Raw genomic sequence first — 26,655 nt, 5'->3', positions numbered from 1 at the left:
CTACCTGCTGCGTGGATACGGGAAACACGCTGGTCGTGGCGGGACCAGAGCCGGATCATGCCGCTCCGGTGGCTCCTCAGCCGCCCTTCGGGGACCCGCTCGTCGGGGCGCGTCTTCTTCTTGTCCTACGCCTACTACCTCTCCTGGTACCTCCACGCGACCCGCGACGTGTTCGCAGTGCTGCGGCGTCGGTGCGGGGAGGCCGCCTAGGTGTTCGCACGCGCGGCATCCGTGGCCATGACGTTCCTGTGGCTGGAGTTTTCGCAGTTGTTCGAGGTGCTGGATGTAAAACATGTGGTTGGAAAACTGCTCGACACCCTAAACGGGTGTGGCTATCTCATATATATAGAGGTACCAAGAAGTACAATACAAGATGTATACAGAGTCTACATATATACAGTCTAACACCCTCCCTCAATCTTAACTATGGCCTGAAGTACAAAGTAAGCTAAGATTGCGCCTATAACCTACAAACTGTGGCTGTGGAAGAGGCTTTGTGAAGATGTCAGCAAGTTGATCTTTGGAGGAGATAAACTTGATACATAGTAGCTTCTGTGCGACACGTTCCCGGACAAAGTGATAATCAACCTCAACGTGTTTCGTTCGGGCATGGAATACCGGATTAGACGAAAGGTATGTAGCACCGATGTTGTCACACCAAAGGACTGGAGGCTGACTGGGAGAGACTCTCAACTCTCGCAATAATGATTGTACCCATATAATCTCAATCGTGGCATCAACAAATGCCTTGTACTCAGCTTCAGTACTACTACGAAATACTGTAGCTAGCTTGCTTCTGAGCATTCCAGGCGATCAAGTTAGGACCAAAGAACACATCATATCCCCCCGTGGATTGCCTGTCATCAGGACTACCAGCTCAATTTGCATCTGAGAAGGCCGAGAGCTCATAGGATGGCGCAGGCTGAAGAAGCAAACCATACAAGGCAGTGAGATAGACATAGTGCAGAATACGCTTCACAGCTAACCAATGTGAAGTCCTGGGTATATGAAGAAACTGACACACACGGTTAACTGCATAGGAGACATCTGGCCTGGTGATCAGGGGCGGAGCTAGGGGGCAAGCGGGGGCCACCCCCCTCCCCCATGGCTGCCTCGTAATGAAGTATCGTAATCTACGAAAGCCACGTCCAATAAATTTACGACTAATTAGCCCCCCCCCCCCAAACAGTGCGCTCAAAGCATGAAGCCCACGAACTTTGTATGCAGCCCATGCTATTGTTAGTCAACCCAAACTAGAAGAAACTAACACCCAGGTGTTGGCCACGATCTAGGGCATCCTCTGTAAGATCGTTTCGGCACCGACGCACACGCGCTCACTTCCGGTAGCCGCCGGCAAGTTCGACCAGGCCATGCGTACAAATGGATCAGCGCCGGTGTAGATGGCAGAATAATCCTCCGGTGAGTCTCCTCGATTCCTTCGTTGATTTATTCTATGGAATACTAATGAACTGATATGCATCTTCAGTCGAGGAGATCAGAAACTTTTTGCTATAGACAGAGTTATTAATTAGGGATGCACTAATTCTCTCATCTTAATTTCAAATTTCACACAACACAACACTACTCACGCCAAATCTAAGGTATACCATCGGCTCATGTCTAAGCTATCTTGCAAGTTATTATTATTAGATTTGCACAAATTGTTATTTGCTAGTTTCTATTTTTTGGGGGATGATTAGAAATCTACACCCAGTTTGTATACATGATGGCTTAAATATGAAATTAGCTGATACAGAAACTACCAATCAAATGTTCTGGCACGAGTAAATTTTGCACAAGAAGCTAAAATCGGAAGCACTCCATATAAGATTATCGCCTTTATTCTATGTGTTTTAGGCGTATGAGCCACATTCAAACTAATGAAAAAACTACATATTTCTTATAGAAAATATTATCTTGTGTTCCCCTTGGTATGGTCATAGTCAGAAAAAAAACTTTGCATGTCATTGTCTTTTTCGCCCCCCCCCTATGGTCAAATCCTAGCTCCGCCCTGATAGTGATGGTGAGGTATTGCAGACCACCAACGAGATTGCGGTACTCAGTAGCATCATCAGGTGAAAGAGGATCTTCATCAAGAGCAGACAACTGATCAGTTGCAGACATCAGAGTGATAGCATGTTTGCACTGTAACATACCAGCACGGCGCAGCAAGTCCAGAGAATACTTCTTCTGAGTAAGAGTCAACCCAGCAGAAGACCGTGAGACCTCCAGACCAAGGAAGTAGTGCAGAGCACCTAGGTCCTTGACAGTAAAATCATCACTCAACACAGTCACAAGACGATCAGCAGCAGCATCTGAGGAACTGATGAGGATGATATCGTCAACATAAACCAGTAGATATATCGTATCCTCGGGACACTGAAGAAGGAAGAGGGACATGTCGCTGTAAAGGGAACAAACCCAAGATCCCGGAGAACAGAGCCAAGGCGTGCATGCCACGCACGAGGAGCCTGTTTTAGTCCATACAAAGCCTTAACCATATGACAGAGATGCCGAGGACGCGCAGGATCAACAAAACCCGAGGGCTGGCACATATAAACCTCCTCTTCCAAGAGTCCATGCAGGAAACCATTCTGCACATCAAGTTGACGAAGAAACCACCCTCGAGTAACAGCAAGAGAGAGCAGCAAACGAATGGTAGTAGGCTTGATAACAGGACTAAACGTGTCTTCATAATCAAGACCATACCTTTGTTTGAATCCTTTGGCAACTAACCGTGCCTTGTAGCGCTCAACAAAACCATCAGCATGTTTCTTCACCTTAAAACCCCACTTGGAATAAAAAATGTTAACACCCGAAACAGGAGGAACCAGTCGCCAAGTATCGTTCTTCAATAAGGTCTGAAACTCCTGCTCGATCGCAGCGTGCTAGTGAGGAATACCTAGAACAGCCTCAAAATGGCAAGGCTAAGCTCTCGGATCAGCAACAGAATGAGCCATACAAGCACCAATCCATGCAACAATGCCATCTTTGCGTTCCTTGGGATGAAAAATCCCAGACTGAATACGTGTGCGAGGGCGAAGAGCAACCTCAACATGAGGTGCTGGCAGCGGCGAACCCGACTCAGGTGAGAGAGACGTTGCCGAGCCTGGTGTAGTTGACAAAGAGGACGGCGACCCGGAGCTAGACGCAGAGAACCCTGGCGACGGGGAGCTAGGAGGCATCAGTCCAGGTGAAGTTGGGGCGGGAGCGGCCAGTTCGGGCGCTAGGCTAGGTGAGGTGATCGCCGGGCCAGGTGAGGCGGCCACCGGGCCGGGCGAGACGGCCACCCGGCCAGGCAAGACGGCCACCCGGCCAGGCAAGACGGCCACTGGGCCGGGCGAACAGTTGTCCGCGCCGCAGCTACGGGTGCAGCTACCACAGGTGCGCCGGTAACGGGCTGGCAGGCAGGACCCGCCATGCATGGCACATCCATGGGATCGACGACCCATACGTGACCGTTGTCCGTCGCCTGATCATCAAGAAGCTCAAGGCAAGCGCCGCATCCAATACCTGCAGCATGATTAGGAAGCAGCGCAGGAGCATATGCAACATCCACAAATTGATGAGGCGAGGGTATATTCGAGTGCACAGATGTAGAAGTGATAGAGTTGTTCGGCAGTGCAGAAAAAGGGAACACATTCTCATCAAATATGACATCACGAGATATGTAAACGCGATTTGTGGGAACATGCAGATGCTTTTACCCTTTATGAAGGGAACTATACCCAAGAAAAACACACTTTTTAGACCAAAACTCTATCTTATGCTTATTATACGGACGAAGGTGAGGCCAACATGCGCATCCAAACACTTTAAGGAATGTGTAATTAGGGATTTCATTGAGCAAGAGTTCAACAGGAGTTTTCATCTTGAGAAGACGTGAGGGAAGCCTATTTATCAAGAAACAGGCTGTGGAAAAAGCATCACTCCAAAACTGAAATGGAACGGAGGCATGAGCTAGCAAAGTAAGGCCAGTTTCTACAAGATGACCATGCTTACGTTCAGCGATGCCATTCTGTTGATATATATGAGGGCAAGACACGCGGTGCAAGATCCCAAGCTTATTAAAAAATGAATTGAGGTTGTGATACTCACCCCCCCAGTCAAATTGAACATGAAGAATCTTATGCTTAAGGAGAAGCTCAACGTGTGCTTGAAACTAAATAAAAACATCGAACACATCAGATTTACGCTTAATAAGATAAAGCCAGGTAAACTGATTATAAGCATCAATAAAGCTGACATAATAATTGTGGCCGCTAGCAGAAGTTTGGGCATGACCCCATACATCAGAAAACACAAGCTCAAGATGATATTTAACCACACAACTAGACTTCGAAAAAGGAAGTTGGTGACTCTTGACTTGCTGACAGGCATAACATATAGTTTCAGCAATTTTATTGGACACAACTGGAAGTTCATGACGATGCAGAAGATGGCGAACTATAGGAGCAGCAGGGTGACCAAGGCGCGCATGCCAGTGCGTAGGCGACACATGAACACCACTGAACGCCCGGGGAGAATGCTGAGTAGGAGGTGCAAGTGGCGCGTCAAGTGCGTACAGGCCATGGCGAAGACGACCGCTAAGTAGAACGGCCCTTGTGTCCCGATCCTTGATAAAGAAACGAAAAGTATAAAACTCAACAAGGACATAATTATCACAAGTAAGTTGAGGAATAGACAACAAACTACGCGTAGCAGAAGGAACTCGAAGAACGTTGGAAAGTTGAAGTTTTCTGAACTTGTGTGCAAGAAGTGAGGCCTGATCAACATGTGAGATGCACATACCTACTCCGTTGGCGGTGCGAACCTGATCATGACCACGATATGGCTCCTGGGTGGAGAGCTGGCCCATCTCACTCGTCAGGTGGTTGGTAGCTCCCGTGTCCATGTACCATGCAGGATCGATGGAGTAGGATGAAATGTGCCTGTGCTCATGGCTCGCCACCGCTGCAGCAGCCTTCTTGTCATTTCCTTTGCCATTGTTGCCCAAGCAAAGGAAATCTTGCTTGTAGCGTTTATGACAGCGGGAGGCAATATGGCGCTCAAGGCCACATAACTAGCAAGCCTGCTGAGTACTGCATGTCGGTGTACAAAAGTAGGGGCCTAGCTTTTGACCCCTTTACTTGTGCACGGGCAGTCAGAGCCACCTACCACGGCCGCGCATAAGCAGGATAGGAGAGGGAGGCCGGAGAGAAGCTGAAGGCCACAAGGACAAACAAAGCAACATCAAGGACCAAAGCCACAAAGGTCGCACGGGCAACGCAGGTTCCCCCGGCAAGGACCCTTGCCGGGGCAGCCTCAGCAGCCCCGGCAAGGCCCTTGCCGGGGCAGCTCGCCCACGCCAACCGAGCGAGCCACCCTTGAGCCCACCAATGCTAAACAGATGCATTGGGACAAGGCTCGGGAGGCACCTCCGTGGTGGCATGCAGATATTTATGAAGACATAGAATGCTCAAGATCAAAAGAGGATAGGAAGGGAACCATCCTCATCGAAGAAACCCACAGGACCCCCGGCAAGATCCTTGCCGGGAAAGCCAGCACGCCATGGCGAGACCCTTGCCGGGCCACCCGGCAAGACCCTTGTCGGGCCACCCGGCAAGACCCTTGCCGGGTCACCCGACAAGACCCTCGCCAAGCGCACCGGCAAGGCCACTGCCAGGCCCGCGCCAGCAAGTCTCCACCACCACCGTTCGCATGCAGCTGCCGACCCAACCAGTTGGGAAGGCACCTGCGTGGCAACATGCGGCCCTTCGTGGGGGCTCTACCACCGCGCCACCTCAGTTGCCTGCCTGCCTACATAGCACTGCATGCATCGCTGGTCGGGGCGCGTGTCGAAGCCAGGAGGGGCGGTGACGGACGGGACGGGCCTTACCCCCGTACCCGATAAAGTGAAGGACACCTAAGCCCCGCATTGAATGTGTCTTGTCCTGTAATACTAGCGATAACCTCACGACGCTGTAGCACTTTCCACCTCATATGTACCACTGTGGCAGCCCCTTTCTCCTATAAAAGGAGGCCCATGGCACACAGAGAAAGGATTCGACTCTTTGGAACCCCACAGCACCCAGATCTAGTTCAGAGCTCAAGCACACTAATATAACCACCAAAGCAGGATCGTAGGGATTTATGCATCTTTGCGGCCCGAACCCGGGTAAATCCCCTTTGAGCTGTCTACTAGTCCCGCTCTTCTCACGATCCCGCGCCCCGCAACTGTAGTAGGGATTCTTGTGATCCCATAGGTGCCGTTTCCCACCGACATCTTTGGCGCGCTAGGTAGGGGGCGCAATTGTGAGAATCTGGCCTAGTGGTAGGCCTAGAAGTTCATCATCGCCATGGCTCCTAAGAAGAAGACGACCACGGCGAATTGCTCGTCTGGGACCAGACTGTCGTCGCCGGTGCGGGCCAATAGCGGGCCAGTCGTGGAGAGAACTCGTGGTGCGGCCCGCGAACACCCACATCGCCCTGGCAGTCCAGGCTCGGTGGGCGGCGTCGCCTGTACGACGGGTGACGAGCCGCACGGCGCCGGCCCCAGAAACAACGTCGGACCCCCCGCAGGCGGCGCGGTGCCTTCCACGGGCGTCGTCGTGCCGCCCACCGATGGCGTGGCGACCTCCAAGACACCAACGCCAGCGCCTACGACGCGCTCCTCTCAAATCATACGCGATGAGCAGCGCCGCCTTGCTGGTGACCGAGGGCGCCGCCCTGGGAAAAGCCCTATGCATGCTTCGCAGGATGAGGGAGGCCAGCATGCACGCCGAGGCGCCGATGAAGGTGGCGGGCGGTTGCGGAGCCGTGATGAGGCTCCTTCTAACGTGGTTAGAAGTCAAAGCGCATCGCGGTCCACCCAACTCTCGCCACCACCCACGCCAGCAGAAGCCCTGCCGCGCGCGCAGCTCCTCCTCGACTCCCCCCCACGACGGAAAAGCTTGATGAATGGAGGGCCACCGTCCGGAGCCTCGTCGACATCGCCAACGACGATGAGTTGCGACCGGCGAAACCCGTGGGCCGTCGCTCCATCGGGCCACCCGCTGCTAGCAGGGGCCGAGCCGAAGGTGATGCGGCTACAGTGTAATCCCCTCCTCAGCACCGGCCGCCGCGGGCGACGACTCGTCGTGAGGATGCTCGTGATGATGTCTCCATTGCGTCGTCAGAACCACGAACCAACCGCAATCAGTGCCAAGTCCTTCGGGAGCGGGCTTATGAGGACACTCGAACCACCATCGAGCGCCGACATGACGCGCGCCACCAGTCGAACAGGCGGGCAGGGCCCGCTACGGACCACCCGGCGCCGGGAGGCTACGGTGGCCTACCCTATGAGGTGGGTTGTCCGGCTTTCACCCGTGAGCTGCGGCAGTTCCAGTGGCCCACCCACCGCACTTTCAAGCTTGACGTTGGCGAGAAGTACAACGGCAAGACTCACCCGTCAGAGTTCCTCAGCATCTACACCATCCCAATGCAAGCTGCTGGGGCCCGCGACGATAAGGTGCTTGCCAACTACTTCTCGTTGGCACTCAAGCCTAATGTTATGTCATGGTTGATGCACTTGCCGATGGATTCCATCTCTTCTTCGGCGGATCTGTGCCATGAGTTTGTTGGTGCCTTTACCTGAGGTCACCAAGCTCATGGCCAGGCGAGTGATTTACACATCATCCCCCAGAAGGAAGGAGAAAACCTGCGCAAGTACATCCAAAGGTTCAGCAGGGTGCAGTACAACATCCCCGATGTTCATCCCGCCACCGTGATCAGTGCGTTCCACCAGAAGATGCGTGAAGAACTGGCGATGAACAAGGTTAAGGATGTGGCCGAGCTCTATGTTCTGGCCGATCGACGTGCTCGTGCTGAAGAAGGAAGGAAGTACCCCGGCGAAGATGCCGGCGCGGAAACCGACTCCACTGGCGATACCGCCACCCCAGCGAAGACCGTGCTTGCCATCGAGGGATCCGATGACACCGGCGCCACTAAGAATACCAAGGCAAGCGACCCCGACAAGGAGGTTGCCGGGTGTGTCGCTTGCCGGGCCTTGGCGGCCGCCGACAGGCCAGGAGGCTCCGACAAGCAGTATTGCAAGATCCACCGCACCAAGGGCCATGACCTCCAACACTGCCGGCAAGTAGAGCTGCTCGTTGAGAAGCAGAAGACCGAGTATGAGCGGCAGGAAAAGGAGAAGGGCCAAGATGGTGCTGAGGGGTCCGGCAAAAAACGTGGTGGCCAAGGAGGCTGCCGCGGCAAAGACAGTCAGCAGGAGAGGCCCACCTAGGGCCGCGACAAGAAACAAGAAGATGATGATCACGACGGGGACGACGAGTCCGGCGATCACGAGATCAAGAAAGCCACAGAGGCCATGTGCGTCGATGGTGGTGCCTCGCTGCATACATCTCACCGGCAGCTCAAGCAATGGGCGCGTGAGATCACGGCAGTGGAGCCATCGTTTGACGCATGGAAGGCGCTGAAATGGTCCAGCACGCCCATCATCTTTGACACCGAGGACCACCCTGACCGCACTACTACGGTCGGGTGCTTGCCGTTGTTGGTTTACCCAACGATCCGCAACCTCAAGGTGACAAAGATGTTGGTCAATGGCGGGGCCGGCCTGAATTTGATCTTGCCTGCCGTGGTCAAGAAGCTGCAGATCCCTGATGGAGACCTCGAGGAAACGGGCATGTTCCAAGGGGTTAACCCAGGGAGGAGCCAGCCGAAGGGAAAGGTCATGCTGCATGTGACCTTCGGAGGCGAGCTGAATCACAGGACAGGGAGGATTGTCTTCGATGTAGCCGAGATACCCTTGCCCTACAACGGTATCCTCGGCCGCCCGGCACTAGCCAAGTTCATGGCAGCTTCACATTACGCCTACAACATGTTGAAGATGCCCGGGTCGATGAACATCATCACCGTCCCCTCCGACAAGAAAGATATGTTGATTTGCGCTGACCAACTCTACCCGAAAGTAGTTGCAGCAGCTGCCGCTAAGGCACCGACTCCTGCCGACGGAGCCCCGGGAGGGAAGAAGATTGGTGAGACCCCTCGCACCCACTCCGGCAAGCGCACCTCTTCGGGGTGTTGCGCTGCCGTTGAGGACGTGCCAGAGAGCTCCACCGGCAGGAGCAAGAAATCCAGAGCTGCACCACCAAAGACCAAGAAGGTGCCCGTCAAGGAGGACGGCACGGGTGGGGCTTTCACCATAAGATCCACCCTCGACATCAAATAGGAAAGCGAGCTCGTCACTTTCTTGCGGGCGAATGTCGATGTGTTCCCAGGGAAGTGATTGAGCACCACCTTGTTGTCTGTCCTCATGCGTGACCCATCAAGCAGAAGGTCAGGAAGCAAGCTCTGGAGAGGCAAGAGTTCATCACAGAAGAAATAAGGAAGCTAGAGGCGGCAGGCTTGGTAAGAGGAGTGCTCCACCAGACGTGGTTGACCAATTCGGTAGTAGTGCGCAAGACAAACGGGAAGTGGAGACTGTGTATTGATTACACGGACATCAATAAGGCTTGTCCAAAGGATCCCTTCCCGTTACCACGCATCGACCAGATTGTTGACTCCACGGCAGGGTGTGACCTGTTCTCATTCCTCGACGCCTACTCAGGATACCACCAGATCTTCATGACAAAAGAAGACGAAGAAAAGACAACATTCATCACCCCATGTGGTACGTATTGCTTTTTACGGATGCCTTTCGGATTGAAGAGTGCTGGCTCAACCTTTGCAAGAGCAGTCCAGATTGGTTTTGAACCCCAGCTACATAGAAATATGGAAGCTTATATGGATGACATAGTGGTCAAAACCAAGGACAAAGCAACGCTCATACAAGACCTGGAGGAAACCTTTAGAAACCTGCGCAAGATTAACCTCAAATTGAACCCTGAGAAGTGTGTCTTCAGCGTCCCAACCGGCAAGCTTCTCGGGTTCTTTGTGTCGCGGTGCGGGATTGAGGCAAAACCAGACAAGATTAAGGCTATCGAGCAGATTGGGGCACCCAAGCGGATCAAGGACGTGCGTCGGCTCACTGGCTGTGTTGCCGCCATGAGCAGATTCATCTCCAAGTTCGTGTAGCGTGCCCTCCCCTTTATCATGATCCTAAAGAAGACGGGCCCGGTGGAGTGGACCCCGGAGGCCGAGGCGGCGTTGCAAGATTTGAAGAAGTACCTCTCCTCTGCCCCGGTGCTAGTCGCGCCTAAACCACAAGAGCCGTTGCTGCTATACCTAGTAGCAACAAATCAAGTGGTTAGCGCCGCATTCGTGGCACATAGAGAGGTTGACGGAAAGACAGCAGCAGCGGCAGAGTCAGCGGCTGGCGGGTCGGAACCCTCCCCGGCAGGGCTCGGTCTAGGCAAGACTGAGTCCCCGGCAGGGCCCGATCCCGGCAAGGCTGACGCCAGTGCGACAGGACCCGCATGGCCAGGTGGAGTGGTGCAAATGAAGAAGATGGAGTAGCACCCAGTTTACTTCGTCAGCTCCCTCTTACAGGGGGCTAGGTCGAGGTATTCATGTGTACAAAAGTTGCTCTTCGGCCTCCTTATGGCCTCGAGGAAGCTGCGCCACTACTTCCAGGGGCACGAGATCACCGTGGTTACCCGCCTTCCATTGCAACGGATACTACATAACACAGATGCAATGGGAAGGATCGTGGATTGGGCCTTGGAGCTATCGAGTTTCGGCTTGAAGTTCGAAAGCACCTCGACGATTCAGAGCAGAGTCTTGGCGGAGTTTGTTGCAAAATGGACCTCGAAGCCCGATGAAGAGGTACAACAGACCACTCTCCCCAGCGAGGAAACAAGTGGCGACTGGATCATGTACTTTGATGGGGCTTTCTCGCTGCAAGGCGCCGGTGCTGGTGTGCTGCTTGTCGCGCCCACCGGGGAGCACCTCAAGTACGTCATCCAAATGCACTTTCCCCGGGAGATGTCAACCAACAACTCCGCCGAGTACGACGGTTTGCTTGTCGGTCTCAGGATCGCGGCGGACCTCGGAGTCAAAAAGCTCATCGTCAGGGGCGACTCGCAACTCGTCGTCAGGCAGGTCAACAAAGATTATTAAAGCCCTTTGATGGAAGCCTACGTGGATGAAGTGAGGAAGCTGGAGGAGCGTTTTGACGGTATACAAGCAGAGCACGTCCCTCGGGCGGAGAACGACATCGCTAACTACTTGTCAAAGCACGCTGCCCTCAAGCTACCTGTAGAACCAGGTACTTTTGTGCTTCAGTTAACTCAACCATCCGTTGAGCCATCAACCGGGCGGAACAAGCGGAGGAAGCTAGGCTCCGGTAAGTACTTCCCCACCGAGCTCCGTGGGGCCGCCGATGAAGATGTTTCCATGGATGTCGATCCTGCCGCGGGGCAGCCGACTCCGGTAGGGCCTCAGGCCATGGCCGTCGAGACGACCGCCCCGGTGACAGAAGAGATTCCTTTGGCCCTTGTCGTCGAGCCACATGCACCGGCATGGGCGCATCACATCGTCCGATTCCTCCAGAAAGGAGAGCTTCCTGAGGAGCAGGAAGAAGCAAAAAGAGTAGTCCCCTGGTCAGCTCTGTATCAATTCATTGACAACGTATTATACAGAAGGAGACCGAATGGGGTGAAATTGAAGTGCATCTCCTGAGAGGAAGGACTGGAGCTGTTGGCAGAGATACATGGAGGCATATGTGGCTCCCACATAGGGTCAAGGGCCCTTGCCGACAAGGCTTTCCGGCAAGGCTTCTTCTGGCCCACCGCCCTCCAGGATGCGACGGCACTAGTAACCAAGTGTGAAGCGTAACAGTTCCATTCAAAGAAGCTTCATCAACCAGCCCAAGCCCTTCAAACCATCCCTCTCTCCTGGCCCTTCTCGGTCTGGGGGCTCGACATCTTGAGCCCCTTCCCTCGCGCCGTCGGGGGCCTTAAGTACTTGTACGTTGCCATCGACAAGTTCACAAAGTGGCCGGAGGTGGGGGCAGTGAGGAAGCTGAGGGTGCAGTCAGCCATCAAGTTCTTCAAGGGACTAGTTTTCCATTTTAGGGTGCCCAACAGGATCATCACCGACAACGGCACGCAGTTCACAAGCCATGCCTTTATGCAATACATTGAGGATCTTGGCAGCAAGGTCTGTTTCGCTTCCGTGGCACACCCACGGAGCAACGGCCAAGCGGAGAGAGCAAATGCTGAGGTCCTACTAGGCTTAAGGACGAAGACTTTTGACAAGCTGCACAAAAGTGAAAGGCGCTGGATTGATGAGTTGCCAGCGGTTCTTTGGTCGGTCAGAACAACGCCAAATCGAGCTACCAGCCAGACACCCTTTGCCCTGGTCTGCGGGGCAGAAGCAGTTCTCCCCACGGAACTCATATATGGGTCACCTCGAGTGCTCGCTTATGATGAGCTTGAGCAAGAGCAACTGCGGCAAGATGACGCAACGCTCCTTGAGGAAGATCGTCTCCGGGCAGTTGTGAGAGCAGCATGCTACTAGCAAGCTTTGCGCCGCTACCATAGCCGCAAGGTTCATGCCCGGAGCTTTGAGGAAGGCGACCTTGTTCTTCGGCACGTTCAGTCGGCCAAGAATTCCAACAAGTTGACGCCGGATTGGGAAGGCCCTTATCGGGTAGCGCGAGTCACCAGGCCCGGCGCAGTCCGCCTGGAGACCGAAGATGTCGTTCCAGTGAGCAATTCCTGGAACATCGAGCATCTTCGCAAGTTTTACCCATAAGACGCGGCTACCGGGCCTCCCAGCAAGCCATCCTTTTGACAAGCCTTGCCGGAAAGGCATGTAACCCTTTGTACAAAGCCATGCGTAGACCCTGAGCACTAATAAATGAAGCGTTGGCGCCCTAAGTTATAGCATGCATGGTAGGTCGAGTCTCCTCCTCGGTTAGGGTTGATAATGCCCGGCAGCGTCTAACCCCGAGCTTAGAGGTCGAGTATGCATCCCTCTATTTCTTCCTTGACCTTTTTGGTTCGCAGGACACGTAAGTACTTCTGCTAAGCCATTCAGAAGAAAGGAACGAGTCGATGCCCCGGCCCCAGCAAGCCAAGGTTGCCGGGGGCTGCGAATACAAGGATCCATCCATGGCAAGCCGAGGCTGCCGGGAGCTGCAAGTCCAGATAAGTCCTTTTATCCCCTATCATGCATTTCGTTATGAACTAGGGTATGTGAGACCTCGTTTTATATCCAAGCTACCGTGCTCCCCTCTTTCCGAACCAAAGGATCACCTCCTAGGTCCGGGGTTGGTCGTAGTCGCGGCAGCAAGGGGATAGAACGTGGGGCCCGAACTCACCTCCTCCCTGCCTCCGCCAAGAGCGTGAGAAAGGTCGAGCGAGATGGGGGGACGGCAAGTCCTGTTGCTGGGTGGAAAAACGTTTGCCTATATGGCAACAAGGATTCGATCCTTGTCGTGGGTTCCACCCACAAACGGAAAGCCCGACAAACACTCCTTTTCATTAAAAACATCCCGTACAGGTACGGTTCATATGGAATGAAAAACATGAATAGGGAGATTACAAGTTCTAAAGTTGACAAAGGCATAAAGGCTTACAAGACTAAAAAGATGATAAGGTGCCCGTAATCCCTTTCTTGTCCCTCTCCTCAGGAAATGGAACAAGAAGGCAAAAGGGCAAGAGGGGCGCCTTGGCAAGCTATGGGTGGCAGAAGACACCAAGGAAACACCTCGGCGGCCCTCCAGGGGCTGGATGGTGATGGTGGCGCCGGAGGAAGAGGTGGAAGACGAGGCGGCAGGACCGTCAATACGCTATGAAGGCGTCGGTGCCCGTGTACTCCGACTTGACGGCCTTACCGCCCGCCCTCTTCCTCTTTCGCAGCCTCCCGATGCTAGCCGCCCAAGGAGGCAACCCCGAGAAGTTCAAGGGGCCAGCGACGCAGATGATGGAGTCGCCGGTGCCGCCCCGGAGTAACGCGCCCGGCGCCTAGTCGGACCCATCAACCTATCGCCCACTACCCTCGTCGTCGCTGCCGCTGTCCTCCCCGTCGCTCTCATTCAGGGAGGAATCTTCATCGTCGGAGGAGCTCTCTACGCAGCACCTTACGCGAGTCCTGAAGTGCCCGAAGATCTTGACGGAGAGGAGGCCACTCTCCATTAATTTGAAATGGAGAGTGAGCCCCTCCGTCAAGCTATGGACGCGGGTGAAGGACTTCCATCCTCGTCGAAGGTACATGACGTGAGGGGCGGGGAACTCGACATCGGCCCATATGCCGTTGTTCCCTCAACCCCTGATGTGCAACCGCAACGCCTGCGGTTGATCCAGCTCCATGGCCCGGGCGAACGAAGTCGGAAGGCGAAGACGACGGCGTGGCGGCTAGCGCAGCCTGATGAAAAACTCACAAGGGTTGTCCCCGACGTGGCCCTCCATTGGAGGAGGAGCCGCTGGCGGAGGCGAAGCCGATCTGCCACCCCGTCCTCCTCTCCCCGAGCGCCACAACGGCCTCGGCCTCACCCCTCCCCCTCCCTCTCACGGTCGGCTCCGCCGCCATGAGCTCTTGGGGAGGGGCAATGCGTTGACGAGCCGAGACCCTCGCCGCTACCGATGAAGCGTCGCCACGCACCCTCACCATGACGGAGGAAGGAAAGAAGCAGGAATGTAGAAAGGCAGGTGGCGGAGGATTGAGGAGGCGCCGTTCCTCCCGCTCCCCTCTCTATAAAGGGGCGGGGGCGAGGCTCGGTCGCCCCCTCTCGGCCAATCCGGCCCATTGAAATGACAACGAGCGGGGCCGTCGACCGCCCTCCCCGCTCCATTGAAGGCGCGTGGGAATCAACCCACGCACGCGCATGACTTCTCACATCCCGCGCGCCTGTCATTCGTTCTACATCATGCATGCAGCGAACATGGCGCAAAGGATGGGCGCGGTGGGATGCGTGGAGCGACGGTTCCCAAGCCAGGGCAGTAAATGAGCAGCAACCCCGCGGTCTCAAAGAGACACGCAAGCCGCCTCTTTACTGTCTGACACAAATGACGCCAGCATGCTTCCGTCATGCACGCACACGACCCCCACGTCGCACGTTCAATGTAGGTCGTGGGAGGAAGCGCAGCGGACGGAACAGTTACCGCAGTAAAAATCTTCCCCACCTGCCCGCGCACCTTTCTGGGCCTGGTCCAACAACGTGCCGCACTTATGTATGACCCATGCCCGGGGGCTTCTGTCGGTGTACAAAAGTAGGGGCCCAGTTTTTGACCCCTTTACTTGTGCACGGGCAGTCAGAGCCACCTACCACGACCGCGCATAAGCAGGACAGGAGAGGGAAGCTGGAGAGAAGCTGAAGGCCACAAGGACAAACAAAGCAACATCAAGGACCAAAGCCACAAAGGTCACACGGGCAACGAAGGTTCCCCCGGCAAGGCCCTTGCCGGGGCAGCTCGCCCATGCCAACCGAGCGAGCCACCCTTGATCCCACCAACGCTAAACAGATGCATTGGGACAAGGCTCGGGAGGCACCTCCGTGGTGGCATGCAGATCTTTGTGAAGACATAGAACACTCAAGATCAAAAGAGGATAGGAAGGCAACCATCCTCACCGAAGATGTTGGGGAACGTAGTAATTTCAAAAAAAAAATCCTACGTACACGCAAGATCATGGTGATGGCATAGCAACGAGAAGGGAGAGTGTTGTCCACGTACCCTCGTAGACCGTAAGCGGAAGCGTTATGACAACGCGGTTGATGTAGTCGTACGTCTTCATGATCCGACCGATCCAAGTACCAAACGTACGGCACCTCCGAGTTCAGCACACGTTCAGCTCGATGACGATCCCCGGACTCCAATCCAGCAAAGTGTCGGGGATGAGTTCCATCAGCACGACGGCGTGGTGACGATGATGATGCTCTACCGGCGCAGGGCTTCGCCTAAATTCCGCGACGATATGACCGAGGTGGAATATGGTGGAGGGGGGCACCGCACACGGCTAAGGAACGATCCATAGATCAACTTGTGTGTCATGGGGTGCCCCCCTGCCCCCGTATATAAAGGAGCAAGGGGGGAGGAGGCCAGCCCTAGGAGGGGGCGCGCCAAGTGTGGAGTCCTACTAGAACTCCCTAGTCCTAGTAGGATTCCACCTCCCTTGTTGGAGTAGGAGAAGGGGAAAGAGGGGGAGAGGAAGAAGGAAAGGGGGGCTGCGCCCCTTGTCCAATTCGGACCAGAGGGGGGGCGCAGGCCTCCTTCCTTTTGGCCTCTCTCCTCTATTCCCGTATGGTCCAATAAGGCCCATATACTCCCCGGCGAATTCCCGTAACTCTCCGGTACTTCGAAAAATACCCGAATCACTCGGAACCTTTCCGAACTCCGAATATAGTCGTCCAATATATCGATCTTTACATCTCGACCATTTCGAGACTCCTCGTCATGTCCCCGATCTCATCCGGGACTCCAAACTCCTTCGGTACATCAAAACTCATAAGCTCATAATATAACTGTCATCGAAACCTTAAGCGTGCGGACCCTACGGGTTCGAGAACTATGTAGACATGACCTAGAACTATTTTTGGTCAATAACCAATAGCGGAACCTGGATGCCCATATTGGCTCCTACATATTCTACGAAGATCTTTATCGGTCAAACCGCATAACAACATACTTTGTTCCCTTTGTCATCGGTATGTTACTTGCCCGAGATTCGATCGTCGGTATCTAATACCTAGTTCAATCTTGTTACCGGCAAGTCTCTTTACTCGTTTACATAATGCATCATACCATAACTAACTCATTAGCTACATTGCTTGCAAGGCTTATAGTGATGTGCATTACCGAGAGGGCCCAGAGATACCTCTCCGACAATCGGAGTGACAAAACCTAATCTCGAAATACGCCAACCCAACATGTACCTTTGGAGACACCTGTAGTACTCCTTTATAATCACCCAGTTACGTTATGACGTTTGGTAGCACCCAAAGTGTTCCTCCGGTAAACGGGAGTTGCATAATCTCATAGTTACAGGAACATGTATAAGTCATGAAGAAAGCAATAGCAACATACTAAACGATCAAGTGCTAGGCTAACGGGATGGGTCAAGTCAATCACATCATTCTCCTAATGATGTGATCCCGTTAATCAAATGACAACTTATGTCTATGGCTAGGAAACTTAACCATCTTTGATTCACGAGCTAGTCAAGTAGAGGCATACTAGTGACACTATGTTTGTTTATGTATTCACACATATATTATGTTTCCGGTTAATACAATTCTAGCATGAATAATAAATATTTATCATGAAATAAGGAAATAAATAATAACTTTATTATTGCCTCTAGGGCATATTTCCTTCAATCTCCCACTTGCACTAGAGTCAATAATCTAGTTCACATCGCCATGTGATTTAACACCAATAATCATATCTATATATGATTAACACCCATAGTTCACATCGTCATGTGGCCAACACCCAAAGGGTTTACTAGAGTCAATAATCTAGTTCATATCGCTATGTGATTAACACCCAAAGAGTACAAAGGTATGATCATGTTTTGCTCGTGAGAGAAGTTTAGTCAATGGGTCTGTCACATTCAGAGCCGTATGTATTTTGCAAATATTCTATGTCTACAATACTCTGCACGGAGCTACTCTAGCTAATTGCTCCCACTTTCAATATGTATCCAGATTAAGACTTAGAGTCATCTGGATCAGTGCCAAAACTTGCATCGACGTAACCTTTTACAACAAACCTTTTGTCACCTCCATAATTGAGAAACATATCCTTATTCCACTAAGGATAATTTTGACCAATGTCCAGTGATCTACTCCTAGATCACTATTGTACTCCCTTGCCAAACCAGGGCAGAGTATACAATATGTCTGGTTCACAGCATAGCATACTTTATAGAACCTATGACTGAGGCATAGGGAATGACTTTTCATTCTCTTTCTATTTTCTGCCATGGTCGGGTCTTGAGTCTTACTCAACTTCACACCTTGCAACATAGGCAAGAACTCCTTCTTTGACTGTTCCATTTTGAACTACTTCAAAATCTTGTCAAGGTATGTACTCATTGAAAATCTTATCAAGTGTCTTGATCTATCTCAATAGATCTTGATGCTCAATATGTAAGTAGCTTTACTGAGGTCTTTATTTTAAAGAAATCCTTTCAAACACTCCTTTATGCTTTACAGAATAATTCTACATTATTTCCGATCAACAATATGTCATTCACATATACTTATCAGAAATGATGTAGTGCTCCCACTCACTTTCTTGTAAATACAGGCTTCACCATAAGTCTGTACAAAACTATATGCTTTGATCAACTCATCAAAGCGTATATTCCAACTCCGAGATGCTTGCACCAGTCCATAGATGGATCGTTGGAGCATGCACATTTTGTTAGTACCTTTAGGATTGACAAAACCTTCTGGTTGCATCATATACAACTCTTCTTTGAGAAAACCATTAAGGAATGCAGTTTTGACATCCATTTGCCAGATTTCATAAATTGTGGCAATTGCTAACATGATTTGGACAGACTTAAGCATCGCTACAGTTGAGAAAATCTCATTGTAGTCAACACCTTGAACTTGTCAAAAACCTTTTTGCGACAAGTCGAGCTTTGTAGATAGTAACACTACTATCAACGTCCGTCTTCCTCTTGAAGATCCATTTATACAATATGGCTTGCCGATCATCGGGCAACTCCACCAAAGTCCACACTTTGTTCTCATACATGGATCCCATCTCAGATTTCATGGCCTTAAGCCATTTTGCGGAATCTGGGCTCATCATCGCTTCCTCATAGTTCGTAGGTTCATCATGGTCTAGTAACATGACTTCCAGAACAGGATTACCATACCACTCTGGTGCGGACCGTACTCTGGAAGACCTACGAGGTTTTGTAGTAATTTGATCTGAAGTTTCATGATCATCATCATTAGCTTCCTCACTAATTGGTGTATAAATCACTGGAACTGATTTCAGTGATGAACAATTTTCCAATTCAGGAGAAGGTACAGTTACCTCATCAAGTTCTACTTTTCTCCCACTCACTTCTTTCGAGAGAAACTCCTTCTCTAGAAAGGATCCATTTTTAGCAACGAATATCTTGCCTTCGGATCTGTGATAGAAGGTGTACCCAACAATTCCTTTGGGTATTCTATGAAGACGCACTTCTCCGATTTGGGTTCGAGCTTATCAGGATGAAATTTTTTCACATAAGCATCGCAGCCACAAACTTTAAGAAACGGCAACTTGGGTTTCTTGCTAAACCACAGTCCATATGGTGTCGTCTCAACGGATTTAGATGGTGCCCTTTTAACGTGAATGCAACTGTCTCTAATGCATAACCCAAAAACAATAGTGGTAATCAGTAAGAGACATCATAGATCGCACTATATCCAATAAAGTGTGGTTACGATGTTTGGACTCATCATAACGTTGTGGTGTTCCAGGTGGCGTGAGCTGTGAAACTATTCCACATTGTTTTAATTGAAGACCAAACTCGTAACTCAAATATTCATCTCCGCGATCAGATCACAGAAACTTTATTTTCTTGTTACGATGATTTTTCCACTTCACTCTGAAATTCTTTGAACTTTTCAACTATTTTAGACTTATGTTTCATCAAGTAGATATACCCATATCTGCTCAAATCATCTTGTGAAGGTCAGAAAATAACGATACTTGCCACGAGCATCAACACTCATTGGATCACATACATCGGTATGTATTATTTCCAATAAGTCAGTAGCTTGTTCCATTGTTCCGAAGAACGGAGTTTTAGTCATCTTGCACAAAAGGCATGGTTCGCAAGCATCAAATGATTCATAGCCAAGTGATTCCAAAAATCCATCTTTATGGAGTTTCTTCATGCGCTTTACACCGATATGACCAAAAACTGCAGTGCCACAAATAATTTGCACTATCATTATTAACTTTGCATCTTTTGGCATAAATATTATGAATATGTGCATCACTACGATCGAGAGCCAACAAACTATTTTCGTTGGGTGTATGACCATTGAAGGTTTTATTCATTTAAATAGAACAACAATTATTCTCTGATTTTAAATGAATAACTGTATTGCAATAAACATGATCAAATCATATTCATGCTCAACGCAAACACCAAATAACATTTATTTAGGTTTAACACTAATCCCGAAAGTATAGGGAGTGTGCGATGATGATCATATCAATCTTGGAACTACTTCCAACACTCATCGTCACTTCCCCTTCAACTAGTCTTTGTTTATTCTGTAACTCCTGTTTCGAGTTACTAATCTTAGCAACCGAACAAGTATCAAATACTCAGGGGCTACTATAAACACTAGTAAAGCACACATCAATAACTTGTATATCAAATATACCCTTGTTCACTTTGCCATCCTTTTTATCCACCAAATATTCAGGGCATTTCCGCTTCCAGTGACCATTTCCTTTGCAGTGTAAGCACTCAGTTTCAGGCTTTGGTCCAGCTTTGGTCTTCTTCACGGGAGTGACAACTTGTTTGCCATTCTACTTGAAGTTTCCCTTTCTTTCCCTTTGCCCTTTTCTTGAAACTAGTGGTCTTGTCAATCATCAACACTTGATGCTCTTTCTTGATTTCTACCTTCGTTGATTTCAACATCACGAAGAGCTCGGGAATCGTTTTCGTCATCCCTTGCATACTATAGTTCATCTCGAAGTTCTAGTAACTTAGTGATGGTGACTAGAGAATTCTGTCAATCACTATCTTATCTGGAAGATTAACTCCCACTTGATTCAAGCGATTGAAGTATCCAGACAATCTGAGCACATGCTCACTAGTTGAGCGATTCTCCTCCATCTTTTAGCTATAGAACTTGTTGGAGACTTCATATCTCTCAACTCGGGTATTTGCTTGAAATATTAACTTCAATTCCTGGAACATCTCATATGGTCCATGATGTTCAAAACATCTTTGAAGTCCCGATTCTAAGCCATAAAGCATGGTGCACAAAACTATCAAGTAGTCATCATATTGAGCTAGCCAAACGTTCATAACGTCTGCATCTGCTCCTGCAATAGGTCTGTCACCTAGTGGTGCATTAAGGACATAATTCTTCTGTGCAGCAATGAGGATAAACCTAAGATCACGGATCCAATCCGAATCATTGCTACTAACATCTTTCAATACAATTTTCTCTAGGAACATATCAAAATAAACATTTGAAAGCAACAACGCGAGCTATTGATCTACAACATAATTTGCAAAATACTACCAGGACTAAGTTCATGATAAATTTAAGTTCAATTAATCATATTACTTAAGAACTCCCACTTAGACAAACATCTCTCTAGTCATCTAAGTGATCACGTGATCCAAATCAACTAAACCATAACCGATCATCACGTGAGATGGAGTAGTTTTCAATGGTGAACATCATTATGTTGATCATATCTACTATATGATTCATGCTCGACCTTTCGGTCTCCGTGTTCCGAGGCCATATCTGCATATGCTAGGCTCGTCAAGTTTAACCTGAGTATTCTGCGTGTGCAAAACTGGCTTGCACCCATTGTAGATGGACGTTGAGCTTATCACACCCGATCATCACGTGGTGTCTGGGCACGACGAACTTTGGCAATGGTGCATACTCAGGGAGAACACTTCTTGATAATTTACTGAGAGATCATCTTAAAATGCTACCGTCAATCAAAGTAAGATAAGATGCATAAAGGATAAACATCACATGCAATCAATATAAGTGATATGATATGGCCATCATCATCTTGTGCTTGTGATCTCCATCTTCGAAGCACCGTTCTGATCACCATCGTCACCGGCGCGACACCTTGATCTCCATCGTAGCATCGTTGTCGTTATGCCATCTATTGCTTCTACGACTATCGCTACCGTTTAGTGATAAAGTAAAGCAATTACAGGGCGTTTGCATTACATACAATAAAGTGACAACCATATGGCTCCTGCTAGTTGCCGATAACTTCGGCTACAAAACATGATCATCTCATACAATAAAATATAGCATCACGTCTTGACCATATCACATCACAACATGCCCTGCAAAAACAAGTTAGACGTCCTCTACTTTGTTGTTGCAAGTTTTACGTGGCTGCTACGGGCTTAGCAAGAACCGTTCTTACCTACGCATCAAAACCACAACGATAGTTCGTCAAGTTAGTGCTATTTTAACCTTCGCAAGGACCGGGCGTAGCCACACTCGATTCAGCTAAAGTGAGAGAGACAGACACCCGCCAGTCACCTTTAAGCACGAGGGCTCATAATGGTGAAACCAGTCTCGCGTAAGCGTACGCGTAATGTCGGTCCGGGCCGCTTCATCTCACAATACCGCCGAACCAAAGTATGACATGCTGGTAAGCAGTATGACTTGTATCGCCCACAACTCACTTGTGTTCTACTCGTGCATATAACATCAACGCATAAAACCTAGGCTCGGATGCCACTGTTGGGGAACGTAGTAATTTCAAAAAAAAATTCCTACGTACACGCAAGATCATGGTGATGGCATAGCAACGAGAGGGGAGAGTGTTGTCCACGTACCCTCGTAGACCGTAAGCGGAAGCGTTATGACAACACGGTTGATGTAGTCGTACGTCTTCACGATCCGACCGATCCAAGTACCGAACGTACGGCACCTCCGAGTTCAGCACACGTTCAGCTCGATGACGATCCCCGGCCGATCCAGCAAAGTGTCGGGGATGAGTTCCGTCAGCATGACGGCGTGGTGACGATGATGATGCTCTACCGGCGCAGGGCTTCGCCTAAACTCCGCGACGATATGACCGAGGTGGAATATGGTGGAGGGGGGCACCGCACACGGCTAAGGAACGATCCGTAGATCAACTTGTGTGTCATGGGGTGCCCTCCTGCACCCGTATATAAAGGAGCAAGGGGGGAGGAGGCCGGCCCTAGGAGGGGGCGCGCCAAGTGTGGAGTCCTACTAGGACTCCCTAGTCCTAGTAGGATTCCACCTCCCTTGTTGGAGTAGGAGAAGGGGAAAGAGCGGGAGAGGAAGAAGGAAAGGGGGGCTGCGACCCTTGTCCAATTCGGACCAGAGGGGGGGCGCAGGCCTCCTTCCTTTTGGCCTCTCTCCTCTATTCCCGTATGGTCCAATAAGGCCCATATACTCCCCGGCGAATTCCCGTAACTCTCCGGTACTCCGAAAAATACCCGAATCACTCGGAACCCTTCCGAACTCCGAATATAGTCGTCCAATATATCGATCTTTACGTCTCGACCATTTTGAGACTCCTCGTCATGTCCCCGATCTCAGCCGGGACTCCAAACTCCTTCGGTACATCAAAACTCATAAACTCATAATATAACTGTCATCGAAACCTTAAGCGTGCGGACCCTACGGGTTCGAGAACTATGTAGACATGACCTAGAACTATTCTTGGTCAATAACCAATAGCGGAACCTGGATGCCCATATTGGCTCCTACATATTCTACGAAGATCTTTATCGGTCAAACCGCATAACAACATACTTTGTTCCCTTTGTCATCGGTATGTTACTTGCCCGAGATTCGATCGTCGGTATCTAATACCTAGTTCAATCTCGTTACCGGCAAGTCTCTTTACTCGTTTACGTAATGCATCATACTGTAACTAACTCATTAGCTACATTGCTTGCAAGGCTTATAGTGATGTGCATTACCGAGAGGGCCCAGAGATACCTCTCCGACAATCGGAGTGACAAAACCTAATCTCGAAATACGCCAACCCAACATGTACCTTTGGAGACACCTGTAGTAGTCCTTTATAATCACCCAGTTACGTTGTGACATTTGGTAGCACCCAAAGTGTTCCTCCGGTAAACGGGAGTTGCATAATCTCATTGTTACAGGAACATGTATAAGTCATGAAGAAAGCAATAGCAACATACTAAACGATCAAGTGCTAGGCTAACGGTATGGGTCAAGTCAATCACATCATTCTCCTAATGATGTGATCCCGTTAATCAAATGACAACTCATGTCTATGGCTAGGAAACTTAACCATCTTTGATTCACGAGCTAGTCAAGTAGAGGCATACTAGTGACACTATGTTTGTCTATGTATTCACACATGTATTATGTTTCCGGTTAATACAATTCTAGCATGAATAATAAACATTTATCATGAAATAAGGAAATAAATAATAACTTTATTATTGCCTCTAGGGCATATTTCCTTCAGAAGAAACCCACAGGACCCCCGGCAAGATCCTTGCCATGGAAGCCAGCGCGCCACGGCGAGACCCTTGCCGGGCCACCCGGCAAGACCCTTTCCGGGCCACCCGGCAAGACCCTTGCCAGATCACCCGACAAGACCCTCGCCAAGCGCACCGGCAAGGCCACTGCCAGGCCCGCGCCAGCAAGTATCCACTGCCACCGTTCCCATGCAGCTGCCGACCCAACCAGCTGGGCAGGCACCTGTGTGGCAACATGCGGCCCTTTGTGGAGGCTCTACCACCACGCCACCTCAGCTGCCTACCTGCCTACATGGCACTGCTTGCGTCGCTGGCCGGGGCGCGTGTCGAAGCTAGGAGGGGCGGCGACGGACGGGAAGGGCCTCACCCCCGTCCCCGATAAAGTGAAGGACACCTAAGCCCCGCATTGAATGCGTCTTGTCCTGTAATACTAGCGATAACTTCACAACGCTGTAGCACTTTCCACCTCCTGTGTGCCATTGTGGCAGCCCCTTTCGCCTATAAAAGGAGGCCCATGGCACACAAAGAAAGGATTCGGCTCTTTTGAACCCCACAGCACCCAGAGCTAGTTCAGAGCTCAAGAACACTAATATAACCACCAAAGCAGGATCGTAGGGTTTTACGCATCTTTGCGGCCCGAACCTGGGTAAATCCCTTTGTGCTGTCTGCTAGTCCCGCTCTACTCACGATCCCGCGCCCCGCAACCGTAGTAGGGATTCTTGTGATCCCATAGGTGTCATTTCCCACCAACACTTCAGCAGGGACAACAAGCAACTGGGCGGCTTCCGCCGGTAATGGATGGCGCAACGCCCCGTGGGGCTTGCTGCGGTGAGGGCACCTTTTTCCACCAGGTGGTGACGGCTTCTGAGGTTTACTGCGAGTCAGGCATTGGCGGAGATGAAGCTCGGGGAGACACGGCGCGCCTTGATGCACTGTTCACACCCGAGGAGGCGCGCATAGAGCTCTCAAGGCGGGAGCGGATCATCGTGGCGATGGAAGTTCTCAATGATATTATCATAGTCATCATCAAGACCGGTAAGCACATGGGTGGTGAAGTCCTCAGGAAGAAGCGGCTAACCAACAGAGGCCAACGTGTCAGCGAGGCTGGTCATCTTGTCGAAGTAGTCTGTGATGCTAAGCTCGCCAAGTTTGGTCTCGGCCAGCTCGGTGCGTATGGAGTGAGGACGCGCCTGCTACTGAGAGGCAAAGCTGGTGTGAAGCGCCGCCCACGCCTCCGGGGACATAGTGGCGAAGATGACCGTCGACGAGATGCTCGGAGTGAGCGAAGACTGGATAGCAGAAAGGATAGCCTAATCCTGGGCCACCCATGTGTGGTACGCCGGATGATGCAGCGGTGGGCACGGGATAGATCCGTCAATGTACCCCTCCAAGTAGCGTCTCCGCAGAAGAGGCAACACCTGAGCACGCCACGACAAATAATTGTCTAGCGTGAGCTTCACTAATAGAAGATGCGAGAAGTAAAACGGTGATGGCGCCGCGACTTGATCAACGTGAGCCTGTGGTGCATAAAGACCCATCGACGGGGCCGTCTCTGGATGAGTAGAGATCGCCGAGTAGGCGCCGTAGGCAGGCACGGCGGCACCATATTGTGGATAGGCGCCATGAGGAGCAGCAACTAGGGCACCGTAGGTAGATGCAACGGGGCCCCCATAAGTCGAGGCAGGCGTGGCCCCGTAGGGCAGCGGAGGAGGCAGCGCCGCATAGGGTTGCTACGACGGTGCCGCGTAGGGTTGTGGAGGCGGCGGAGCGTAGGGGGCCGGCGGCCAGGAAAATGACGACGGCGGCATCGCACCGTAGGATGATGCAGAAGCGCCATATGGAGCAGATTGGACGCCATAGCTCGGCATAGGAGGCATAGGGTGGTGGTGCAGCGATCTCATTGAGGAAGACGGGCCACCGGAGGAGACCGGTGGAGGCAGATCTCCCTGGGTGCCCGATCTGATCGGGGATCTTGGAGGTACTCCACCAGAAGACTGGGCTTTCCACCATCCCGCGAGGGGCCGAGAAGAGAGGAAAGGCGATGTGGGAGCAAGGGCCGGCACAGTGGCGGTGACAGATGTCAGCGCGATGGCGTCGGCAGCGGGGCAGCGGAAGACATTGTAACCTAAGCTGATACCAGGTAAAACATATGGTTGGGAAACTGCTCGACACCCTAAACGGGTGTGGGTATCTAATATATATAGAGGTACCAAGAGGTACAATACAAGATGTATACAGAGTCTACATATATACAGTCTAACACTGGACATCCCGGCCTCCATGCTGGCCCACACCGTCGCCTTCAGGTTCCGGTTCTGGCTGGACAACGCGGGGCTAATGTGGCGCAGCGCCGCCCGAAGCGGGTCGGTGCCAGTGGCGTTCGCCTGCCAGCTGGGGCTGTTGGGGTGTAACCTGGTGTGCCACGCGGGGGTCGTGTGGATGCACTTCGGCGGGGCAGCGGCCGACGGGCGCAGCGGCATCAGGGCATGGGTGTTCAGTACGCTCCTGAATGCTGCCCTGCTGTGGGTGTTCCTGCACTGCTACGGTACTGCTAGGTGA

At 51.2% G+C, this 26,655-nt stretch overlaps 1 pseudogene; it reads left to right on the top strand.

Moving 5' to 3' along the window:
- On the top strand, positions 1–26,655 carry LOC123079936 (elongation of fatty acids protein 3-like; annotated as a pseudogene).

This window comes from Triticum aestivum, chromosome 1B, assembly GCF_018294505.1.
Source record: "Triticum aestivum cultivar Chinese Spring chromosome 1B, IWGSC CS RefSeq v2.1, whole genome shotgun sequence".
In the NCBI taxonomy this organism is placed as follows: Eukaryota; Viridiplantae; Streptophyta; class Magnoliopsida; order Poales; family Poaceae; genus Triticum; species Triticum aestivum.
The sequence above is the reverse complement of the archived record's forward strand: the minus strand, read 5'-3'. Positions and strand labels throughout refer to the sequence as shown.